This window comes from Pleurodeles waltl, chromosome 10 (assembly GCF_031143425.1).
Source record: "Pleurodeles waltl isolate 20211129_DDA chromosome 10, aPleWal1.hap1.20221129, whole genome shotgun sequence".
NCBI classification, from domain to species: Eukaryota; Metazoa; Chordata; class Amphibia; order Caudata; family Salamandridae; genus Pleurodeles; species Pleurodeles waltl.
The window spans coordinates 327,884,205-327,908,067 of NC_090449.1; the positions used below are offsets into that span (position 1 = coordinate 327,884,205).

The 23,863-nt window shown below is 48.3% G+C and overlaps 20 non-coding genes across 20 annotated transcripts; all 20 read right to left on the minus strand.

Moving 5' to 3' along the window:
* Positions 1 to 910: 910 nt before the first annotated feature.
* TRNAV-AAC (transfer RNA valine (anticodon AAC)) lies at positions 911 to 983 on the minus strand. Its single transcript has one exon. It is a non-coding gene; the product is annotated as a tRNA-Val (tRNA).
* A 1,521-nt stretch (positions 984 to 2,504) lies between these two features.
* TRNAV-UAC (transfer RNA valine (anticodon UAC)) lies at positions 2,505 to 2,577 on the minus strand. Its single transcript has one exon. It is a non-coding gene; the product is annotated as a tRNA-Val (tRNA).
* Positions 2,578 to 3,021: 444 nt separating this feature from the next.
* Positions 3,022 to 3,093, minus strand: TRNAP-UGG (transfer RNA proline (anticodon UGG)). The gene has a single exon. It is a non-coding gene; the product is annotated as a tRNA-Pro (tRNA).
* A 1,336-nt stretch (positions 3,094 to 4,429) lies between these two features.
* TRNAV-AAC (transfer RNA valine (anticodon AAC)) lies at positions 4,430 to 4,502 on the minus strand. The gene has a single exon. It is a non-coding gene; the product is annotated as a tRNA-Val (tRNA).
* A 1,521-nt stretch (positions 4,503 to 6,023) lies between these two features.
* On the minus strand, positions 6,024 to 6,096 carry TRNAV-UAC (transfer RNA valine (anticodon UAC)). Its single transcript has one exon. It is a non-coding gene; the product is annotated as a tRNA-Val (tRNA).
* Positions 6,097 to 6,540: 444 nt separating this feature from the next.
* On the minus strand, positions 6,541 to 6,612 carry TRNAP-UGG (transfer RNA proline (anticodon UGG)). Its single transcript has one exon. It is a non-coding gene; the product is annotated as a tRNA-Pro (tRNA).
* Positions 6,613 to 7,948: 1,336 nt separating this feature from the next.
* Positions 7,949 to 8,021, minus strand: TRNAV-AAC (transfer RNA valine (anticodon AAC)). Its single transcript has one exon. It is a non-coding gene; the product is annotated as a tRNA-Val (tRNA).
* Positions 8,022 to 9,542: 1,521 nt separating this feature from the next.
* Positions 9,543 to 9,615, minus strand: TRNAV-UAC (transfer RNA valine (anticodon UAC)). The gene has a single exon. It is a non-coding gene; the product is annotated as a tRNA-Val (tRNA).
* Positions 9,616 to 10,059: 444 nt separating this feature from the next.
* TRNAP-UGG (transfer RNA proline (anticodon UGG)) lies at positions 10,060 to 10,131 on the minus strand. The gene has a single exon. It is a non-coding gene; the product is annotated as a tRNA-Pro (tRNA).
* A 1,336-nt stretch (positions 10,132 to 11,467) lies between these two features.
* TRNAV-AAC (transfer RNA valine (anticodon AAC)) lies at positions 11,468 to 11,540 on the minus strand. Its single transcript has one exon. It is a non-coding gene; the product is annotated as a tRNA-Val (tRNA).
* A 1,521-nt stretch (positions 11,541 to 13,061) lies between these two features.
* On the minus strand, positions 13,062 to 13,134 carry TRNAV-UAC (transfer RNA valine (anticodon UAC)). Its single transcript has one exon. It is a non-coding gene; the product is annotated as a tRNA-Val (tRNA).
* Positions 13,135 to 13,578: 444 nt separating this feature from the next.
* Positions 13,579 to 13,650, minus strand: TRNAP-UGG (transfer RNA proline (anticodon UGG)). The gene has a single exon. It is a non-coding gene; the product is annotated as a tRNA-Pro (tRNA).
* A 1,336-nt stretch (positions 13,651 to 14,986) lies between these two features.
* On the minus strand, positions 14,987 to 15,059 carry TRNAV-AAC (transfer RNA valine (anticodon AAC)). The gene has a single exon. It is a non-coding gene; the product is annotated as a tRNA-Val (tRNA).
* Positions 15,060 to 16,580: 1,521 nt separating this feature from the next.
* On the minus strand, positions 16,581 to 16,653 carry TRNAV-UAC (transfer RNA valine (anticodon UAC)). Its single transcript has one exon. It is a non-coding gene; the product is annotated as a tRNA-Val (tRNA).
* Positions 16,654 to 17,097: 444 nt separating this feature from the next.
* On the minus strand, positions 17,098 to 17,169 carry TRNAP-UGG (transfer RNA proline (anticodon UGG)). The gene has a single exon. It is a non-coding gene; the product is annotated as a tRNA-Pro (tRNA).
* Positions 17,170 to 18,505: 1,336 nt separating this feature from the next.
* On the minus strand, positions 18,506 to 18,578 carry TRNAV-AAC (transfer RNA valine (anticodon AAC)). Its single transcript has one exon. It is a non-coding gene; the product is annotated as a tRNA-Val (tRNA).
* Positions 18,579 to 20,099: 1,521 nt separating this feature from the next.
* TRNAV-UAC (transfer RNA valine (anticodon UAC)) lies at positions 20,100 to 20,172 on the minus strand. The gene has a single exon. It is a non-coding gene; the product is annotated as a tRNA-Val (tRNA).
* A 444-nt stretch (positions 20,173 to 20,616) lies between these two features.
* Positions 20,617 to 20,688, minus strand: TRNAP-UGG (transfer RNA proline (anticodon UGG)). The gene has a single exon. It is a non-coding gene; the product is annotated as a tRNA-Pro (tRNA).
* Positions 20,689 to 22,024: 1,336 nt separating this feature from the next.
* Positions 22,025 to 22,097, minus strand: TRNAV-AAC (transfer RNA valine (anticodon AAC)). The gene has a single exon. It is a non-coding gene; the product is annotated as a tRNA-Val (tRNA).
* Positions 22,098 to 23,618: 1,521 nt separating this feature from the next.
* Positions 23,619 to 23,691, minus strand: TRNAV-UAC (transfer RNA valine (anticodon UAC)). Its single transcript has one exon. It is a non-coding gene; the product is annotated as a tRNA-Val (tRNA).
* Positions 23,692 to 23,863: the final 172 nt, after the last annotated feature.

Sequence of the window (23,863 nt, forward strand, 5' to 3'; positions counted from 1 at the left end):
ATGGCCTTCGATAGGAAAATCACCTCCTTTCCTCCCGACTCATTTCAGAATTGGGTGAAAATCGCAAGACAGTGTTCAGGGGTGCATGGGTACTGCCTACTCCCAGCTGCCTCTCTGTCTTCTTCATGTTAATTTCAAGTCACAAGTAGGGACCATTGCCATTCTGCTCCGCCCACCTAACCAGGAAACCCAGGTTGAGCTTGTCTGCCTGTTGTTGTTGCAGGGGCAGTGCCTTCTCTGCCCAAAAGTGGCAGGAGAGCCTCACTTCAAACGATGGAATCAACTGCTTAAGTAGAAACCAGCATGGTAGTTACAGTGATAAGGTGCAGCTCTAACAGAAGGCGTGACTGAGATGCCCCTTCCAGAAATACATGGAATGCTGATTGAGGGCCCAGCCGGAGGGTTGGTGGATTTCTTTTCATATGCTACAGCAGCTTGCAAAGATAGTGTTGTGGGGAGCTGGCTGTGCAAGCAGAGGAAGATTTAAGGGCAGAAAATAGACCTATCAGAAGTGCGATATGAACCCACAACTACATGAGCAAACCAGGATGCTTAGCTTAACTGAAGATCAAGCTCTCTTGAGGCTGCCGCCTTAGACCACTCGGCCATCCTGACAGCTGAGTCTGTGTTTAGGTCTGACTCCTCAGTCTGCACTTGTCGATGCTGCCGCTTGCAATGTTCCTATCAAGGTGACAGGTTTAAAGGCCCCACAATATAACATGGCCAAGAAAAAAAAAAGTAAAAAACAGAATAAGAAACCAGGCACATGCACGACTACGCAAAGATGCAGATAACTTTTTACCGGCCTGCAATAGTAATACAAGTTTTACACAGGTCACAAGTTTTTAAAGGCCATCCCTGAGTGAGACTAAGCTTTTAGGGAGCAAACACAAAAGCAGACACTGCCCATTGTTTCTGCCCGGTCTCGAACCGGGGACCTTTCGCGTGTTAGGCGAACGTGATAACCACTACACTACAGAAACAAGCATGAGGGCTTGACTGAAGGAGCAAAATTCCCCTCATATGTTTGCCCGATTGCCTCTATACTTGATCAGCAGTTGCTCGCAAAGCGAGGAGTAAGTGTGAAAATTGCAGCGTTGTCAGCCAGCAAGCGTACACTCAGATGTACTGAAAAGTCACAGCTGCGGGTAGAGACAAATATCTGATGCCTAAATGCCTGAAACCAGAGCCTGTGAAAGCATCACACAGAGCACACTGAAAGCAAGCAGGAAGGAAGCCAAGGCATGGTGATCCTTTTTTTCTCCTGAGGCTAAAAATATTTTGCACAACAATGCTTTGAGTGGAATGAGGAATCTTCAAGCTTTGTGTATTTTGAGTAAAATTTGTGTGTTTTCTGCTAAAAAGGGTGTGTTGGGGATTTGGACCCGGACACCAACGAGCGAGGGCACAGAAGCACCACTGCTCAGACCCTGCTCCTAGGGTTGAGGGCAGAGAGTGGGCGAATACATCGCAAGGCAAGAAAATGCACATGGTTCTCTCTTCTGCAATATGACTAGAGTCATTTCCATGGTCGTCATCGAACATGACATAAAACGCCTCTATCCTTTAGACCTTTTGGCCCATAATTACAAGAGGATGACTGAGTGAGACGCTCTGCCAAATTTGGCAGCCTCGCACTCAGTCATTTTCAAAATGCAGGGAAGCGCCGTATTTAGTAGAATACAGCGCACCCCTGTGCTTCCCTCTGCGCCAGCTCTAAATTAGCTGCCGAGCACCAACGCAGCCATCCTTGCGCCATGGTACAAGGATGGCTGCGTGGAGGGGGAAATTGTTTTTGTTCAGGAAGGCACACCTTCCTGCACAACAGAAATCTTCAGTGGCGATATGTTCGTGCAGCACACATAGAAAGAGCAAAAATGAGGAGAAATGAAAACATTTCTGCTCGTTTCTCCACTATAACGACACCCATTGTATGGCGCTTGGATTTTGGCGCTGCCACAGATTTACAAAAACTCGTAAAACTGGAGCAGCATCAAAATGCTATGGTGTTGCAGTGGCCCACCCAGAGCAACGCCCATTGCACGCCCCTTCCAGGGAAAGGGCTGCGTGTGAAGGGGCCGTATTTACAAGGTGGTGTTAAGCCACAAAACGTGGTTGAACAGCGTCTTGTAAATACGGCACAGTACATAGTGCCACCGGGGCGTCACTAAAGATGATGTGCCGGTGGCGATAGGGCCTTGTAAGTCTGGCCCTTTCTTTGCTCAAGGTGTATGTTCTTGGTGAAGGTAGGAAAGCCATTTTCGCTCTCATACCTTCCTTCCTTGGCTGGCTTGACCACAGTAGGCCCAGGCTTCAATGGAAAGGTCAAAAAGGGAGCAACTGACTGCCATAAGGTGTATCGTCTTCTCTTGGTGAGTTGAGACCGATGCCCTTGGAGCGTAGTACCTCACGATGGTGAGGGATAGACACAGCCTCTTTAATTTCAATTTACCTGTCAGGTGAGGTGGTAAATGCAAATAATGTGATAAAGCACAGCAACTTGCTGTTTCTGCCTGGCCTCGAACCAGGGACCTTTCGCGTGTAAGGCGAACGTGATAACCACTACACTACAGAAACAGACATGCCTGCTTATTTGCTTCATGTGGCTATGCATTGGACTGGAACCACTGCACTGGAAACAGACACACCTGCTTTCTTTATGTGGCTATGCTTTGGACTGGAATGCAAGGACTAAGGGACAATATTCATGACGCTCAAAGCTGAGCCTTTCTGACAGGATCTCTTCCTTTGGAAGAAAGGAACTGGGATCACTTTCATTCCAAGAGGTGATTTCAAAACCAGCCCTGCAATTACTTTGGAGAAGCACTGTGCATTTCATGTTCCAACGAGAAGTGCTGCTCCAACACAAAAAAGCAGTTAGAAAGAAATCCCGCACTCCTTCATCATGCCGAACTGCCTCGACACCAGTAGAAAGCATGCAATGCATTCCACCATGGCATCTTACAAGAGTGGAAAGCAGAAATACTCCTGTTTAAAAACAGATCGAACCTATGAAGGCACGGGCTCGTCCGGGATTTGAACCCGGGACCTCTCACACCCAAAGCGAGAATCATACCCCTAGACCAACGAGCCTGCTGCTGCAAAAGCCTTTCAAACATCTTCTGAAGTGTCTTTGTGAAAAAGCAGGGCCACTTGGAGACTCTCCTTCTAAGCGTGCCATAGCAATTGATGTTTTGTGCCAAGGGTTTTTTTTTTGCCTCTAGCAAGGCAAGAGGTAGTCAAGAAGCCCTATGCTAGCAAGCTGAACTGTGGCGCTGATGAGAAAAGCAGACCCTTTCTGGTAGTTGTACGCCTCCGCAGGACCTGGGCCCTTGCACCGTAGACTTCCAGACCAGAAGCACTGAAGGGCCTGCCATCTCTTGCGCCTGAGCCAGAGGAGCATGCCTCTTGTATTCAAGCACAATTGCACGCTCAGTGCTCGATCAGGCGAGATTTATATGAGTGCCTCACAGGCCTGAAACACTCACCTGGGAGACGCGGGGTGGCTGAATTCCCAGAATGGCCTTCGATAGGAAAATCACCTCCTTTCCTCCCGACTCATTTCAGAATTGGGTGAAAATCGCAAGACAGTGTTCAGGGGTGCATGGGTACTGCCTACTCCCAGCTGCCTCTCTGTCTTCTTCATGTTAATTTCAAGTCACAAGGAAGGACCATTGCCATTCTGCTCCGCCCACCTAACCAGGAAACCCAGGTTGAGCTTGTCTGCCTGTTGTTGTTGCAGGGGCAGTGCCTTCTCTGCCCAAAAGTGGCAGGAGAGCCTCACTTCAAACGATGGAATCAACTGCTTAAGTAGAAACCAGCATGGTAGTTACAGTGATAAGGTGCAGCTCTAACAGAAGGCGTGACTGAGATGCCCCTTCCAGAAATACATGGAATGCTGATTGAGGGCCCAGCCGGAGGGTTGGTGGATTTCTTTTCATATGCTACAGCAGCTTGCAAAGATAGTGTTGTGGGGAGCTGGCTGTGCAAGCAGAGGAAGATTTAAGGGCAGAAAATAGACCTATCAGAAGTGCGATATGAACCCACAACTACATGAGCAAACCAGGATGCTTAGCTTAACTGAAGATCAAGCTCTCTTGAGGCTGCCGCCTTAGACCACTCGGCCATCCTGACAGCTGAGTCTGTGTTTAGGTCTGACTCCTCAGTCTGCACTTGTCGATGCTGCCGCTTGCAATGTTCCTATCAAGGTGACAGGTTTAAAGGCCCCATAATATAACATGGCCAAGAAAAAAAAAAGTAAAAAACAGAATAAGAAACCAGGCACATGCACGACTACGCAAAGATGCAGATAACTTTTTACCGGCCTGCAATAGTAATACAAGTTTTACACAGGTCACAAGTTTTTAAAGGCCATCCCTGAGTGAGACTAAGCTTTTAGGGAGCAAACACAAAAGCAGACACTGCCCATTGTTTCTGCCCGGTCTCGAACCGGGGACCTTTCGCGTGTTAGGCGAACGTGATAACCACTACACTACAGAAACAAGCATGAGGGCTTGACTGAAGGAGCAAAATTCCCCTCATATGTTTGCCCGATTGCCTCTATACTTGATCAGCAGTTGCTCGCAAAGCGAGGAGTAAGTGTGAAAATTGCAGCGTTGTCAGCCAGCAAGCGTACACTCAGATGTACTGAAAAGTCACAGCTGCGGGTAGAGACAAATATCTGATGCCTAAATGCCTGAAACCAGAGCCTGTGAAAGCATCACACAGAGCACACTGAAAGCAAGCAGGAAGGAAGCCAAGGCATGGTGATCCTTTTTTTCTCCTGAGGCTAAAAATATTTTGCACAACAATGCTTTGAGTGGAATGAGGAATCTTCAAGCTTTGTGTATTTTGAGTAAAATTTGTGTGTTTTCTGCTAAAAAGGGTGTGTTGGGGATTTGGACCCGGACACCAACGAGCGAGGGCACAGAAGCACCACTGCTCAGACCCTGCTCCTAGGGTTGAGGGCAGAGAGTGGGCGAATACATCGCAAGGCAAGAAAATGCACATGGTTCTCTCTTCTGCAATATGACTAGAGTCATTTCCATGGTCGTCATCGAACATGACATAAAACGCCTCTATCCTTTAGACCTTTTGGCCCATAATTACAAGAGGATGACTGAGTGAGACGCTCTGCCAAATTTGGCAGCCTCGCACTCAGTCATTTTCAAAATGCAGGGAAGCGCCGTATTTAGTAGAATACAGCGCACCCCTGTGCTTCCCTCTGCGCCAGCTCTAAATTAGCTGCCGAGCACCAACGCAGCCATCCTTGCGCCATGGTACAAGGATGGCTGCGTGGAGGGGGAAATTGTTTTTGTTCAGGAAGGCACACCTTCCTGCACAACAGAAATCTTCAGTGGCGATATGTTCGTGCAGCACACATAGAAAGAGCAAAAATGAGGAGAAATGAAAACATTTCTGCTCGTTTCTCCACTATAACGACACCCATTGTATGGCGCTTGGATTTTGGCGCTGCCACAGATTTACAAAAACTCGTAAAACTGGAGCAGCATCAAAATGCTATGGTGTTGCAGTGGCCCACCCAGAGCAACGCCCATTGCACGCCCCTTCCAGGGAAAGGGCTGCGTGTGAAGGGGCCGTATTTACAAGGTGGTGTTAAGCCACAAAACGTGGTTGAACGGCGTCTTGTAAATACGGCACAGTACATAGTGCCACCGGGGCGTCACTAAAGATGATGTGCCGGTGGCGATAGGGCCTTGTAAGTCTGGCCCTTTCTTTGCTCAAGGTGTATGTTCTTGGTGAAGGTAGGAAAGCCATTTTCGCTCTCATACCTTCCTTCCTTGGCTGGCTTGACCACAGTAGGCCCAGGCTTCAATGGAAAGGTCAAAAAGGGAGCAACTGACTGCCGTAAGGTGTATCGTCTTCTCTTGGTGAGTTGAGACCGATGCCCTTGGAGCGTAGTACCTCACGATGGTGAGGGATAGACACAGCCTCTTTAATTTCAATTTACCTGTCAGGTGAGGTGGTAAATGCAAATAATGTGATAAAGCACAGCAACTTGCTGTTTCTGCCTGGCCTCGAACCAGGGACCTTTCGCGTGTAAGGCGAACGTGATAACCACTACACTACAGAAACAGACATGCCTGCTTATTTGCTTCATGTGGCTATGCATTGGACTGGAACCACTGCACTGGAAACAGACACACCTGCTTTCTTTATGTGGCTATGCTTTGGACTGGAATGCAAGGACTAAGGGACAATATTCATGACGCTCAAAGCTGAGCCTTTCTGACAGGATCTCTTCCTTTGGAAGAAAGGAACTGGGATCACTTTCATTCCAAGAGGTGATTTCAAAACCAGCCCTGCAATTACTTTGGAGAAGCACTGTGCATTTCATGTTCCAACGAGAAGTGCTGCTCCAACACAAAAAAGCAGTTAGAAAGAAATCCCGCACTCCTTCATCATGCCGAACTGCCTCGACACCAGTAGAAAGCATGCAATGCATTCCACCATGGAATCTTACAAGAGTGGAAAGCAGAAATACTCCTGTTTAAAAACAGATCGAACCTATGAAGGCACGGGCTCGTCCGGGATTTGAACCCGGGACCTCTCACACCCAAAGCGAGAATCATACCCCTAGACCAACGAGCCTGCTGCTGCAAAAGCCTTTCAAACATCTTCTGAAGTGTCTTTGTGAAAAAGCAGGGCCACTTGGAGACTCTCCTTCTAAGCGTGCCATAGCAATTGATGTTTTGTGCCAAGGGGTTTTTTTTTGCCTCTAGCAAGGCAAGAGGTAGTCAAGAAGCCCTATGCTAGCAAGCTGAACTGTGGCGCTGATGAGAAAAGCAGACCCTTTCTGGTAGTTGTACGCCTCCGCAGGACCTGGGCCCTTGCACCGTAGACTTCCAGACCAGAAGCACTGAAGGGCCTGCCATCTCTTGCGCCTGAGCCAGAGGAGCATGCCTCTTGTATTCAAGCACAATTGCTCGCTCAGTGCTCGATCAGGCGAGATTTATATGAGTGCCTCACAGGCCTGAAACACTCACCTGGGAGACGCGGGGTGGCTGAATTCCCAGAATGGCCTTCGATAGGAAAATCACCTCCTTTCCTCCCGACTCATTTCAGAATTGGGTGAAAATCGCAAGACAGTGTTCAGGGGTGCATGGGTACTGCCTACTCCCAGCTGCCTCTCTGTCTTCTTCATGTTAATTTCAAGTCACAAGGAGGGACCATTGCCATTCTGCTCCGCCCACCTAACCAGGAAACCCAGGTTGAGCTTGTCTGCCTGTTGTTGTTGCAGGGGCAGTGCCTTCTCTGCCCAAAAGTGGCAGGAGAGCCTCACTTCAAACGATGGAATCAACTGCTTAAGTAGAAACCAGCATGGTAGTTACAGTGATAAGGTGCAGCTCTAACAGAAGGCGTGACTGAGATGCCCCTTCCAGAAATACATGGAATGCTGATTGAGGGCCCAGCCGGAGGGTTGGTGGATTTCTTTTCATATGCTACAGCAGCTTGCAAAGATAGTGTTGTGGGGAGCTGGCTGTGCAAGCAGAGGAAGATTTAAGGGCAGAAAATAGACCTATCAGAAGTGCGATATGAACCCACAACTACATGAGCAAACCAGGATGCTTAGCTTAACTGAAGATCAAGCTCTCTTGAGGCTGCCGCCTTAGACCACTCGGCCATCCTGACAGCTGAGTCTGTGTTTAGGTCTGACTCCTCAGTCTGCACTTGTCGATGCTGCCGCTTGCAATGTTCCTATCAAGGTGACAGGTTTAAAGGCCCCACAATATAACATGGCCAAGAAAAAAAAAAGTAAAAAACAGAATAAGAAACCAGGCACATGCACGACTACGCAAAGATGCAGATAACTTTTTACCGGCCTGCAATAGTAATACAAGTTTTACACAGGTCACAAGTTTTTAAAGGCCATCCCTGAGTGAGACTAAGCTTTTAGGGAGCAAACACAAAAGCAGACACTGCCCATTGTTTCTGCCCGGTCTCGAACCGGGGACCTTTCGCGTGTTAGGCGAACGTGATAACCACTACACTACAGAAACAAGCATGAGGGCTTGACTGAAGGAGCAAAATTCCCCTCATATGTTTGCCCGATTGCCTCTATACTTGATCAGCAGTTGCTCGCAAAGCGAGGAGTAAGTGTGAAAATTGCAGCGTTGTCAGCCAGCAAGCGTACACTCAGATGTACTGAAAAGTCACAGCTGCAGGTAGAGACAAATATCTGATGCCTAAATGCCTGAAACCAGAGCCTGTGAAAGCATCACACAGAGCACACTGAAAGTAAGCAGGAAGGAAGCCAAGGCATGGTGATCCTTTTTTTCTCCTGAGGCTAAAAATATTTTGCACAACAATGCTTTGAGTGGAATGAGGAATCTTCAAGCTTTGTGTATTTTGAGTAAAATTTGTGTGTTTTCTGCTAAAAAGGGTGTGTTGGGGATTTGGACCCGGACACCAACGAGCGAGGGCACAGAAGCACCACTGCTCAGACCCTGCTCCTAGGGTTGAGGGCAGAGAGTGGGCGAATACATCGCAAGGCAAGAAAATGCACATGGTTCTCTCTTCTGCAATATGACTAGAGTCATTTCCATGGTCGTCATCGAACATGACATAAAACGCCTCTATCCTTTAGACCTTTTGGCCCATAATTACAAGAGGATGACTGAGTGAGACGCTCTGCCAAATTTGGCAGCCTCGCACTCAGTCATTTTCAAAATGCAGGGAAGCGCCGTATTTAGTAGAATACAGCGCACCCCTGTGCTTCCCTCTGCGCCAGCTCTAAATTAGCTGCCGAGCACCAACGCAGCCATCCTTGCGCCATGGTACAAGGATGGCTGCGTGGAGGGGGAAATTGTTTTTGTTCAGGAAGGCACACCTTCCTGCACAACAGAAATCTTCAATGGCGATATGTTCGTGCAGCACACATAGAAAGAGCAAAAATGAGGAGAAATGAAAACATTTCTGCTCGTTTCTCCACTATAACGACACCCATTGTATGGCGCTTGGATTTTGGCGCTGCCACAGATTTACAAAAACTCGTAAAACTGGAGCAGCATCAAAATGCTATGGTGTTGCAGTGGCCCACCCAGAGCAACGCCCATTGCACGCCCCTTCCAGTGAAAGGGCTGCGTGTGAAGGGGCCGTATTTACAAGGTGGTGTTAAGCCACAAAACGTGGTTGAACGGCGTCTTGTAAATACGGCACAGTACATAGTGCCACCGGGGCGTCACTAAAGATGATGTGCCGGTGGCGATAGGGCCTTGTAAGTCTGGCCCTTTCTTTGCTCAAGGTGTATGTTCTTGGTGAAGGTAGGAAAGCCATTTTCGCTCTCATACCTTCCTTCCTTGGCTGGCTTGACCACAGTAGGCCCAGGCTTCAATGGAAAGGTCAAAAAGGGAGCAACTGACTGCCGTAAGGTGTATCGTCTTCTCTTGGTGAGTTGAGACCGATGCCCTTGGAGCGTAGTACCTCACGATGGTGAGGGATAGACACAGCCTCTTTAATTTCAATTTACCTGTCAGGTGAGGTGGTAAATGCAAATAATGTGATAAAGCACAGCAACTTGCTGTTTCTGCCTGGCCTCGAACCAGGGACCTTTCGCGTGTAAGGCGAACGTGATAACCACTACACTACAGAAACAGACATGCCTGCTTATTTGCTTCATGTGGCTATGCATTGGACTGGAACCACTGCACTGGAAACAGACACACCTGCTTTCTTTATGTGGCTATGCTTTGGACTGGAATGCAAGGACTAAGGGACAATATTCATGACGCTCAAAGCTGAGCCTTTCTGACAGGATCTCTTCCTTTGGAAGAAAGGAACTGGGATCACTTTCATTCCAAGAGGTGATTTCAAAACCAGCCCTGCAATTACTTTGGAGAAGCACTGTGCATTTCATGTTCCAACGAGAAGTGCTGCTCCAACACAAAAAAGCAGTTAGAAAGAAATCCCGCACTCCTTCATCATGCCGAACTGCCTCGACACCAGTAGAAAGCATGCAATGCATTCCACCATGGCATCTTACAAGAGTGGAAAGCAGAAATACTCCTGTTTAAAAACAGATCGAACCTATGAAGGCACGGGCTCGTCCGGGATTTGAACCCGGGACCTCTCACACCCAAAGCGAGAATCATACCCCTAGACCAACGAGCCTGCTGCTGCAAAAGCCTTTCAAACATCTTCTGAAGTGTCTTTGTGAAAAAGCAGGGCCACTTGGAGACTCTCCTTCTAAGCGTGCCATAGCAATTGATGTTTTGTGCCAAGGGGTTTTTTTTTGCCTCTAGCAAGGCAAGAGGTAGTCAAGAAGCCCTATGCTAGCAAGCTGAACTGTGGCGCTGATGAGAAAAGCAGACCCTTTCTGGTAGTTGTACGCCTCCGCAGGACCTGGGCCCTTGCACCGTAGACTTCCAGACCAGAAGCACTGAAGGGCCTGCCATCTCTTGCGCCTGAGCCAGAGGAGCATGCCTCTTGTATTCAAGCACAATTGCTCGCTCAGTGCTCGATTAGGCGAGATTTATATGAGTGCCTCACAGGCCTGAAACACTCACCTGGGAGACGCGGGGTGGCTGAATTCCCAGAATGGCCTTCGATAGGAAAATCACCTCCTTTCCTCCCGACTCATTTCAGAATTGGGTGAAAATCGCAAGACAGTGTTCAGGGGTGCATGGGTACTGCCTACTCCCAGCTGCCTCTCTGTCTTCTTCATGTTAATTTCAAGTCACAAGGAGGGACCATTGCCATTCTGCTCCGCCCACCTAACCAGGAAACCCAGGTTGAGCTTGTCTGCCTGTTGTTGTTGCAGGGGCAGTGCCTTCTCTGCCCAAAAGTGGCAGGAGAGCCTCACTTCAAACGATGGAATCAACTGCTTAAGTAGAAACCAGCATGGTAGTTACAGTGATAAGGTGCAGCTCTAACAGAAGGCGTGACTGAGATGCCCCTTCCAGAAATACATGGAATGCTGATTGAGGGCCCAGCCGGAGGGTTGGTGGATTTCTTTTCATATGCTACAGCAGCTTGCAAAGATAGTGTTGTGGGGAGCTGGCTGTGCAAGCAGAGGAAGATTTAAGGGCAGAAAATAGACCTATCAGAAGTGCGATATGAACCCACAACTACATGAGCAAACCAGGATGCTTAGCTTAACTGAAGATCAAGCTCTCTTGAGGCTGCCGCCTTAGACCACTCGGCCATCCTGACAGCTGAGTCTGTGTTTAGGTCTGACTCCTCAGTCTGCACTTGTCGATGCTGCCGCTTGCAATGTTCCTATCAAGGTGACAGGTTTAAAGGCCCCACAATATAACATGGCCAAGAAAAAAAAAAGTAAAAAACAGAATAAGAAACCAGGCACATGCACGACTACGCAAAGATGCAGATAACTTTTTACCGGCCTGCAATAGTAATACAAGTTTTACACAGGTCACAAGTTTTTAAAGGCCATCCCTGAGTGAGACTAAGCTTTTAGGGAGCAAACACAAAAGCAGACACTGCCCATTGTTTCTGCCCGGTCTCGAACCGGGGACCTTTCGCGTGTTAGGCGAACGTGATAACCACTACACTACAGAAACAAGCATGAGAGCTTGACTGAAGGAGCAAAATTCCCCTCATATGTTTGCCCGATTGCCTCTATACTTGATCAGCAGTTGCTCGCAAAGCGAGGAGTAAGTGTGAAAATTGCAGCGTTGTCAGCCAGCAAGCGTACACTCAGATGTACTGAAAAGTCACAGCTGCGGGTAGAGACAAATATCTGATGCCTAAATGCCTGAAACCAGAGCCTGTGAAAGCATCACACAGAGCACACTGAAAGCAAGCAGGAAGGAAGCCAAGGCATGGTGATCCTTTTTTTCTCCTGAGGCTAAAAATATTTTGCACAACAATGCTTTGAGTGGAATGAGGAATCTTCAAGCTTTGTGTATTTTGAGTAAAATTTGTGTGTTTTCTGCTAAAAAGGGTGTGTTGGGGATTTGGACCCGGACACCAACGAGCGAGGGCACAGAAGCACCACTGCTCAGACCCTGCTCCTAGGGTTGAGGGCAGTGAGTGGGCGAATACATCGCAAGGCAAGAAAATGCACATGGTTCTCTCTTCTGCAATATGACTAGAGTCATTTCCATGGTCGTCATCGAACATGACATAAAACGCCTCTATCCTTTAGACCTTTTGGCCCATAATTACAAGAGGATGACTGAGTGAGACGCTCTGCCAAATTTGGCAGCCTCGCACTCAGTCATTTTCAAAATGCAGGGAAGCGCCGTATTTAGTAGAATACAGCGCACCCCTGTGCTTCCCTCTGCGCCAGCTCTAAATTAGCTGCCGAGCACCAACGCAGCCATCCTTGCGCCATGGTACAAGGATGGCTGCGTGGAGGGGGAAATTGTTTTTGTTCAGGAAGGCACACCTTCCTGCACAACAGAAATCTTCAGTGGCGATATGTTCGTGCAGCACACATAGAAAGAGCAAAAATGAGGAGAAATGAAAACATTTCTGCTCGTTTCTCCACTATAACGACACCCATTGTATGGCGCTTGGATTTTGGCGCTGCCACAGATTTACAAAAACTCGTAAAACTGGAGCAGCATCAAAATGCTATGGTGTTGCAGTGGCCCACCCAGAGCAACGCCCATTGCACGCCCCTTCCAGGGAAAGGGCTGCGTGTGAAGGGGCCGTATTTACAAGGTGGTGTTAAGCCACAAAACGTGGTTGAACGGCGTCTTGTAAATACGGCACAGTACATAGTGCCACCGGGGCGTCACTAAAGATGATGTGCCGGTGGCGATAGGGCCTTGTAAGTCTGGCCCTTTCTTTGCTCAAGGTGTATGTTCTTGGTGAAGGTAGGAAAGCCATTTTCGCTCTCATACCTTCCTTCCTTGGCTGGCTTGACCACAGTAGGCCCAGGCTTCAATGCAAAGGTCAAAAAGGGAGCAACTGACTGCCGTAAGGTGTATCGTCTTCTCTTGGTGAGTTGAGACCGATGCCCTTGGAGCGTAGTACCTCACGATGGTGAGGGATAGACACAGCCTCTTTAATTTCAATTTACCTGTCAGGTGAGGTGGTAAATGCAAATAATGTGATAAAGCACAGCAACTTGCTGTTTCTGCCTGGCCTCGAACCAGGGACCTTTCGCGTGTAAGGCGAACGTGATAACCACTACACTACAGAAACAGACATGCCTGCTTATTTGCTTCATGTGGCTATGCATTGGACTGGAACCACTGCACTGGAAACAGACACACCTGCTTTCTTTATGTGGCTATGCTTTGGACTGGAATGCAAGGACTAAGGGACAATATTCATGACGCTCAAAGCTGAGCCTTTCTGACAGGATCTCTTCCTTTGGAAGAAAGGAACTGGGATCACTTTCATTCCAAGAGGTGATTTCAAAACCAGCCCTGCAATTACTTTGGAGAAGCACTGTGCATTTCATGTTCCAACGAGAAGTGCTGCTCCAACACAAAAAAGCAGTTAGAAAGAAATCCCGCACTCCTTCATCATGCCGAACTGCCTCGACACCAGTAGAAAGCATGCAATGCATTCCACCATGGCATCTTACAAGAGTGGAAAGCAGAAATACTCCTGTTTAAAAACAGATCGAACCTATGAAGGCACGGGCTCGTCCGGGATTTGAACCCGGGACCTCTCACACCCAAAGCGAGAATCATACCCCTAGACCAACGAGCCTGCTGCTGCAAAAGCCTTTCAAACATCTTCTGAAGTGTCTTTGTGAAAAAGCAGGGCCACTTGGAGACTCTCCTTCTAAGCGTGCCATAGCAATTGATGTTTTGTGCCAAGGGGTTTTTTTTTGCCTCTAGCAAGGCAAGAGGTAGTCAAGAAGCCCTATGCTAGCAAGCTGAACTGTGGCGCTGATGAGAAAAGCAGACCCTTTCTGGTAGTTGTACGCCTCCGCAGGACCTGGGCCCTTGCACCGTAGACTTCCAGACCAGAAGCACTGAAGGGCCTGCCATCTCTTGCGCCTGAGCCAGAGGAGCATGCCTCTTGTATTCAAGCACAATTGCTCGCTCAGTGCTCGATCAGGCGAGATTTATATGAGTGCCTCACAGGCCTGAAACACTCACCTGGGAGACGCGGGGTGGCTGAATTCCCAGAATGGCCTTCGATAGGAAAATCACCTCCTTTCCTCCCGACTCATTTCAGAATTGGGTGAAAATCGCAAGACAGTGTTCAGGGGTGCATGGGTACTGCCTACTCCCAGCTGCCTCTCTGTCTTCTTCATGTTAATTTCAAGTCACAAGGAGGGACCATTGCCATTCTGCTCCGCCCACCTAACCAGGAAACCCAGGTTGAGCTTGTCTGCCTGTTGTTGTTGCAGGGGCAGTGCCTTCTCTGCCCAAAAGTGGCAGGAGAGCCTCACTTCAAACGATGGAATCAACTGCTTAAGTAGAAACCAGCATGGTAGTTACAGTGATAAGGTGCAGCTCTAACAGAAGGCGTGACTGAGATGCCCCTTCCAGAAATACATGGAATGCTGATTGAGGGCCCAGCCGGAGGGTTGGTGGATTTCTTTTCATATGCTACAGCAGCTTGCAAAGATAGTGTTGTGGGGAGCTGGCTGTGCAAGCAGAGGAAGATTTAAGGGCAGAAAATAGACCTATCAGAAGTGCGATATGAACCCACAACTACATGAGCAAACCAGGATGCTTAGCTTAACTGAAGATCAAGCTCTCTTGAGGCTGCCGCCTTAGACCACTCGGCCATCCTGACAGCTGAGTCTGTGTTTAGGTCTGACTCCTCAGTCTGCACTTGTCGATGCTGCCGCTTGCAATGTTCCTATCAAGGTGACAGGTTTAAAGGCCCCACAATATAACATGGCCAAGAAAAAAAAAAGTAAAAAACAGAATAAGAAACCAGGCACATGCACGACTACGCAAAGATGCAGATAACATTTTACCGGCCTGCAATAGTAATACAAGTTTTACACAGGTCACAAGTTTTTAAAGGCCATCCCTGAGTGAGACTAAGCTTTTAGGGAGCAAACACAAAAGCAGACACTGCCCATTGTTTCTGCCCGGTCTCGAACCGGGGACCTTTCGCGTGTTAGGCGAACATGATAACCACTACACTACAGAAACAAGCATGAGGGCTTGACTGAAGGAGCAAAATTCCCCTCATATGTTTGCCCGATTGCCTCTATACTTGATCAGCAGTTGCTCGCAAAGCGAGGAGTAAGTGTGAAAATTGCAGCGTTGTCAGCCAGCAAGCGTACACTCAGATGTACTGAAAAGTCACAGCTGCGGGTAGAGACAAATATCTGATGCCTAAATGCCTGAAACCAGAGCCTGTGAAAGCATCACACAGAGCACACTGAAAGCAAGCAGGAAGGAAGCCAAGGCATGGTGATCCTTTTTTTCTCCTGAGGCTAAAAATATTTTGCACAACAATGCTTTGAGTGGAATGAGGAATCTTCAAGCTTTGTGTATTTTGAGTAAAATTTGTGTGTTTTCTGCTAAAAAGGGTGTGTTGGGGATTTGGACCCGGACACCAACGAGCGAGGGCACAGAAGCACCACTGCTCAGACCCTGCTCCTAGGGTTGAGGGCAGAGAGTGGGCGAATACATCGCAAGGCAAGAAAATGCACATGGTTCTCTCTTCTGCAATATGACTAGAGTCATTTCCATGGTCGTCATCGAACATGACATAAAACGCCTCTATCCTTTAGACCTTTTGGCCCATAATTACAAGAGGATGACTGAGTGAGACGCTCTGCCAAATTTGGCAGCCTCGCACTCAGTCATTTTCAAAATGCAGGGAAGCGCCGTATTTAGTAGAATACAGCGCACCCCTGTGCTTCCCTCTGCGCCAGCTCTAAATTAGCTGCCGAGCACCAACGCAGCCATCCTTGCGCCATGGTACAAGGATGGCTGCGTGGAGGGGGAAATTGTTTTTGTTCAGGAAGGCACACCTTCCTGCACAACAGAAATCTTCAGTGGCGATATGTTCGTGCAGCACACATAGAAAGAGCAAAAATGAGGAGAAATGAAAACATTTCTGCTCGTTTCTCCACTATAGCGACACCCATTGTATGGCGCTTGGATTTTGGCGCTGCCACAGATTTACAAAAACTCGTAAAACTGGAGCAGCATCAAAATGCTATGGTGTTGCAGTGGCCCACCCAGAGCAACGCCCATTGCACGCCCCTTCCAGGGAAAGGGCTGCGTGTGAAGGGGCCGTATTTACAAGGTGGTGTTAAGCCACAAAACGTGGTTGAACGGCGTCTTGTAAATACGGCACAGTACATAGTGCCACCGGGGCGTCACTAAAGATGATGTGCCGGTGGCGATAGGGCCTTGTAAGTCTGGCCCTTTCTTTGCTCAAGGTGTATGTTCTTGGTGAAGGTAGGAAAGCCATTTTCGCTCTCATACCTTCCTTCCTTGGCTGGCTTGACCACAGTAGGCCCAGGCTTCAATGGAAAGGTCAAAAAGGGAGCAACTGACTGCCGTAAGGTGTATCGTCTTCTCTTGGTGAGTTGAGACCGATGCCCTTGGAGCGTAGTACCTCACGATGGTGAGGGATAGACACAGCCTCTTTAATTTCAATTTACCTGTCAGGTGAGGTGGTAAATGCAAATAATGTGATAAAGCACAGCAACTTGCTGTTTCTGCCTGGCCTCGAACCAGGGACCTTTCGCGTGTAAGGCGAACGTGATAACCACTACACTACAGAAACAGACATGCCTGCTTATTTGCTTCATGTGGCTATGCATTGGACTGGAACCACTGCACTGGAAACAGACACACCTGCTTTCTTTATGTGGCTATGCTTTGGACTGGAATGCAAGGACTAAGGGACAATATTCATGACGCTCAAAGCTGAGCCTTTCTGACAGGATCTCTTCCTTTGGAAGAAAGGAACTGGGATCACTTTCATTCCAAGAGGTGATTTCAAAACCAGCCCTGCAATTACTTTGGAGAAGCACTGTGCATTTCATGTTCCAACGAGAAGTGCTGCTCCAACACAAAAAAGCAGTTAGAAAGAAATCCCGCACTCCTTCATCATGCCGAACTGCCTCGACACCAGTAGAAAGCATGCAATGCATTCCACCATGGCATCTTACAAGAGTGGAAAGCAGAAATACTCCTGTTTAAAAACAGATCGAACCTATGAAGGCACGGGCTCGTCCGGGATTTGAACCCGGGACCTCTCACACCCAAAGCGAGAATCATACCCCTAGACCAACGAGCCTGCTGCTGCAAAAGCCTTTCAAACATCTTCTGAAGTGTCTTTGTGAAAAAGCAGGGCCACTTGGAGACTCTCCTTCTAAGCGTGCCATAGCAATTGATGTTTTGTGCCAAGGGTTTTTTTTTTGCCTCTAGCAAGGCAAGAGGTAGTCAAGAAGCCCTATGCTAGCAAGCTGAACTGTGGCGCTGATGAGAAAAGCAGACCCTTTCTGGTAGTTGTACGCCTCCGCAGGACCTGGGCCCTTGCACCGTAGACTTCCAGACCAGAAGCACTGAAGGGCCTGCCATCTCTTGCGCCTGAGCCAGAGGAGCATGCCTCTTGTATTCAAGCACAATTGCTCGCTCAGTGCTCGATCAGGCGAGATTTATATGAGTGCCTCACAGGCCTGAAACACTCACCTGGGAGACGCGGGGTGGCTGAATTCCCAGAATGGCCTTCGATAGGAAAATCACCTCCTTTCCTCCCGACTCATTTCAGAATTGGGTGAAAATCGCAAGACAGTGTTCAGGGGTGCATGGGTACTGCCTACTCCCAGCTGCCTCTCTGTCTTCTTCATGTTAATTTCAAGTCACAAGGAGGGACCATTGCCATTCTGCTCCGCCCACCTAACCAGGAAACCCAGGTTGAGCTTGTCTGCCTGTTGTTGTTGCAGGGGCAGTGCCTTCTCTGCCCAAAAGTGGCAGGAGAGCCTCACTTCAAACGATGGAATCAACTGCTTAAGTAGAAACCAGCATGGTAGTTACAGTGATAAGGTGCAGCTCTAACAGAAGGCGTGACTGAGATGCCCCTTCCAGAAATACATGGAATGCTGATTGAGGGCCCAGCCGGAGGGTTGGTGGATTTCTTTTCATATGCTACAGCAGCTTGCAAAGATAGTGTTGTGGGGAGCTGGCTGTGCAAGCAGAGGAAGATTTAAGGGCAGAAAATAGACCTATCAGAAGTGCGATATGAACCCACAACTACATGAGCAAACCAGGATGCTTAGCTTAACTGAAGATCAAGCTCTCTTGAGGCTGCCGCCTTAGACCACTCGGCCATCCTGACAGCTGAGTCTGTGTTTAGGTCTGACTCCTCAGTCTGCACTTGTCGATGCTGCCGCTTGCAATGTTCCTATCAAGGTGACAGGTTTAAAGGCCCCACAATATAACATGGCCAAGAAAAAAAAAAGTAAAAAACAGAATAAGAAACCAGGCACATGCACGACTACGCAAAGATGCAGATAACTTTTTACCGGCCTGCAATAGTAATACAAGTTTTACACAGGTCACAAGTTTTTAAAGGCCATCCCTGAGTGAGACTAAGCTTTTAGGGAGCAAACACAAAAGCAGACACTGCCCATTGTTTCTGCCCAGTCTTGAACCGGGGACCTTTCGCGTGTTAGGCGAACGTGATAACCACTACACTACAGAAACAAGCATGAGGGCTTGACTGAAGGAGCAAAATTCCCCTCATATGTTTGCCCGATTGCCTCTATACTTGATCAGCAGTTGCTCGCAAAGCGAGGAGTAAGTGTGAAAATTGCAGCGTTGTCAGCCAGCAAGCGTACACTCAGATGTACTGAAAAGTCACAGCTGCGGGTAGAGACAAATATCTGATGCCTAAATGCCTGAAACCAGAGCCTGTGAAAGCATCACACAGAGCACACTGAAAGCAAGCAGGAAGGAAGCCAAGGCATGGTGATCCTTTTTTTCTCCTGAGGCTAAAAATATTTTGCACAACAATGCTTTGAGTGGAATGAGGAATCTTCAAGCTTTGTGTATTTTGAGTAAAATTTGTGTGTTTTCTGCTAAAAAGGGTGTGTTGGGGATTTGGACCCGGACACCAACGAGCGAGGGCACAGAAGCACCACTGCTCAGACCCTGCTCCTAGGGTTGAGGGCAGAGAGTGGGCGAATACATCGCAAGGCAAGAAAATGCACATGGTTCTCTCTTCTGCAATATGACTAGAGTCATTTCCATGGTCGTCATCGAACATGACATAAAACGCCTCTATCCTTTAGACCTTTTGGCCCATAATTACAAGAGGATGACTGAGTGAGACGCTCTGCCAAATTTGGCAGCCTCGCACTCAGTCATTTTCAAAATGCAGGGAAGCGCCGTATTTAGTAGAATACAGCGCACCCCTGTGCTTCCCTCTGCGCCAGCTCTAAATTAGCTGCCGAGCACCAACGCAGCCATCCTTGCGCCATGGTACAAGGATGGCTGCGTGGAGGGGGAAATTGTTTTTGTTCAGGAAGGCACACCTTCCTGCACAACAGAAATCTTCAGTGGCGATATGTTCGTGCAGCACACATAGAAAGAGCAAAAATGAGGAGAAATGAAAACATTTCTGCTCGTTTCTCCACTATAACGACACCCATTGTATGGCGCTTGGATTTTGGCGCTGCCACAGATTTACAAAAACTCGTAAAACTGGAGCAGCATCAAAATGCTATGGTGTTGCAGTGGCCCACCCAGAGCAACGCCCATTGCACGCCCCTTCCAGGGAAAGGGCTGCGTGTGAAGGGGCCGTATTTACAAGGTGGTGTTAAGCCACAAAACGTGGTTGAACGGCGTCTTGTAAATACGGCACAGTACATAGTGCCACCGGGGCGTCACTAAAGATGATGTGCCGGTGGCGATAGGGCCTTGTAAGTCTGGCCCTTTCTTTGCTCAAGGTGTATGTTCTTGGTGAAGGTAGGAAAGCCATTTTCGCTCTCATACCTTCCTTCCTTGGCTGGCTTGACCACAGTAGGCCCAGGCTTCAATGGAAAGGTCAAAAAGGGAGCAACTGACTGCCGTAAGGTGTATCGTCTTCTCTTGGTGAGTTGAGACCGATGCCCTTGGAGCGTAGTACCTCACGATGGTGAGGGATAGACACAGCCTCTTTAATTTCAATTTACCTGTCAGGTGAGGTGGTAAATGCAAATAATGTGATAAAGCACAGCAACTTGCTGTTTCTGCCTGGCCTCGAACCAGGGACCTTTCGCGTGTAAGGCGAACGTGATAACCACTACACTACAGAAACAGACATGCCTGCTTATTTGCTTCATGTGGCTATGCATTGGACTGGAACCACTGCACTGGAAACAGACACACCTGCTTTCTTTATGTGGCTATGCTTTGGACTGGAATGCAAGGACTAAGGGACAATATTCATGACGCTCAAAGCTGAGCCTTTCTGACAGGATCTCTTCCTTTGGAAGAAAGGAACTGGGATCACTTTCATTCCAAGAGGTGATTTCAAAACCAGCCCTGCAATTACTTTGGAGAAGCACTGTGCATTTCATGTTCCAACGAGAAGTGCTGCTCCAACACAAAAAAGCAGTTAGAAAGAAATCCCGCACTCCTTCATCATGCCGAACTGCCTCGACACCAGTAGAAAGCATGCAATGCATTCCACCATGGCATCTTACAAGAGTGGAAAGCAGAAATACTCCTGTTTAAAAACAGATCGAACCTATGAAGGCACGGGCTCGTCCGGGATTTGAACCCGGGACCTCTCACACCCAAAGCGAGAATCATACCCCTAGACCAACGAGCCTGCTGCTGCAAAAGCCTTTCAAACATCTTCTGAAGTGTCTTTGTGAAAAAGCAGGGCCACTTGGAGACTCTCCTTCTAAGCGTGCCATAGCAATTGATGTTTTGTGCCAAGGGGTTTTTTTTTGCCTCTAGCAAGGCAAGAGGTAGTCAAGAAGCCCTATGCTAGCAAGCTGAACTGTGGCGCTGATGAGAAAAGCAGACCCTTTCTGGTAGTTGTACGCCTCCGCAGGACCTGGGCCCTTGCACCATAGACTTCCAGACCAGAAGCACTGAAGGGCCTGCCATCTCTTGCGCCTGAGCCAGAGGAGCATGCCTCTTGTATTCAAGCACAATTGCTCGCTCAGTGCTCGATCAGGCGAGATTTATATGAGTGCCTCACAGGCCTGAAACACTCACCTGGGAGACGCGGGGTGGCTGAATTCCCAGAATGGCCTTCGATAGGAAAATCACCTCCTTTCCTCCCGACTCATTTCAGAATTGGGTGAAAATCGCAAGACAGTGTTCAGGGGTGCATGGGTACTGCCTACTCCCAGCTGCCTCTCTGTCTTCTTCATGTTAATTTCAAGTCACAAGGAGGGACCATTGCCATTCTGCTCCGCCCACCTAACCAGGAAACCCAGGTTGAGCTTGTCTGCCTGTTGTTGTTGCAGGGGCAGTGCCTTCTCTGCCCAAAAGTGGCAGGAGAGCCTCACTTCAAACGATGGAATCAACTGCTTAAGTAGAAACCAGCATGGTAGTTACAGTGATAAGGTGCAGCTCTAACAGAAGGCGTGACTGAGATGCCCCTTCCAGAAATACATGGAATGCTGATTGAGGGCCCAGCCGGAGGGTTGGTGGATTTCTTTTCATATGCTACAGCAGCTTGCAAAGATAGTGTTGTGGGGAGCTGGCTGTGCAAGCAGAGGAAGATTTAAGGGCAGAAAATAGACCTATCAGAAGTGCGATATGAACCCACAACTACATGAGCAAACCAGGATGCTTAGCTTAACTGAAGATCAAGCTCTCTTGAGGCTGCCGCCTTAGACCACTCGGCCATCCTGACAGCTGAGTCTGTGTTTAGGTCTGACTCCTCAGTCTGCACTTGTCGATGCTGCCGCTTGCAATGTTCCTATCAAGGTGACAGGTTTAAAGGCCCCACAATATAACATGGCCAAGAAAAAAAAAAGTAAAAAACAGAATAAGAAACCAGGCACATGCACGACTACGCAAAGATGCAGATAACTTTTTACCGGCCTGCAATAGTAATACAAGTTTTACACAGGTCACAAGTTTTTAAAGGCCATCCCTGAGTGAGACTAAGCTTTTAGGGAGCAAACACAAAAGCAGACACTGCCCATTGTTTCTGCCCGGTCTCGAACCGGGGACCTTTCGCGTGTTAGGCGAACGTGACAACCACTACACTACAGAAACAAGCATGAGGGCTTGACTGAAGGAGCAAAATTCCCCTCATATGTTTGCCCGATTGCCTCTATACTTGATCAGCAGTTGCTCGCAAAGCGAGGAGTAAGTGTGAAAATTGCAGCGTTGTCAGCCAGCAAGCGTACACTCAGATGTACTGAAAAGTCACAGCTGCGGGTAGAGACAAATATCTGATGCCTAAATGCCTGAAACCAGAGCCTGTGAAAGCATCACACAGAGCACACTGAAAGCAAGCAGGAAGGAAGCCAAGGCATGGTGATCCTTTTTTTCTCCTGAGGCTAAAAATATTTTGCACAACAATGCTTTGAGTGGAATGAGGAATCTTCAAGCTTTGTGTATTTTGAGTAAAATTTGTGTGTTTTCTGCTAAAAAGGGTGTGTTGGGGATTTGGACCCGGACACCAACGAGCGAGGGCACAGAAGCACCACTGCTCAGACCCTGCTCCTAGGGTTGAGGGCAGAGAGTGGGCGAATACATCGCAAGGCAAGAAAATGCACATGGTTCTCTCTTCTGCAATATGACTAGAGTCATTTCCATGGTCGTCATCGAACATGACATAAAACGCCTCTATCCTTTAGACCTTTTGGCCCATAATTACAAGAGGATGACTGAGTGAGACGCTCTGCCAAATTTGGCAGCCTCGCACTCAGTCATTTTCAAAATGCAGGGAAGCGCCGTATTTAGTAGAATACAGCGCACCCCTGTGCTTCCCTCTGCGCCAGCTCTAAATTAGCTGCCGAGCACCAACGCAGCCATCCTTGCGCCATGGTACAAGGATGGCTGCGTGGAGGGGGAAATTGTTTTTGTTCAGGAAGGCACACCTTCCTGCACAACAGAAATCTTCAGTGGCGATATGTTCGTGCAGCACACATAGAAAGAGCAAAAATGAGGAGAAATGAAAACATTTCTGCTCGTTTCTCCACTATAACGACACCCATTGTATGGCGCTTGGATTTTGGCGCTGCCACAGATTTACAAAAACTCGTAAAACTGGAGCAGCATCAAAATGCTATGGTGTTGCAGTGGCCCACCCAGAGCAACGCCCATTGCACGCCCCTTCCAGGGAAAGGGCTGCGTGTGAAGGGGCCGTATTTACAAGGTGGTGTTAAGCCACAAAACGTGGTTGAACGGCGTCTTGTAAATACGGCACAGTACATAGTGCCACCGGGGCGTCACTAAAGATGATGTGCCGGTGGCGATAGGGCCTTGTAAGTCTGGCCCTTTCTTTGCTCAAGGTGTATGTTCTTGGTGAAGGTAGGAAAGCCATTTTCGCTCTCATACCTTCCTTCCTTGGCTGGCTTGACCACAGTAGGCCCAGGCTTCAATGGAAAGGTCAAAAAGGGAGCAACTGACTGCCGTAAGGTGTATCGTCTTCTCTTGGTGAGTTGAGACCGATGCCCTTGGAGCGTAGTACCTCACGATGGTGAGGGATAGACACAGCCTCTTTAATTTCAATTTACCTGTCAGGTGAGGTGGTAAATGCAAATAATGTGATAAAGCACAGCAACTTGCTGTTTCTGCCTGGCCTCGAACCAGGGACCTTTCGCGTGTAAGGCGAACGTGATAACCACTACACTACAGAAACAGACATGCCTGCTTATTTGCTTCATGTGGCTATGCATTGGACTGGAACCACTGCACTGGAAACAGACACACCTGCTTTCTTTATGTGGCTATGCTTTGGACTGGAATGCAAGGACTAAGGGACAATATTCATGACGCTCAAAGCTGAGCCTTTCTGACAGGATCTCTTCCTT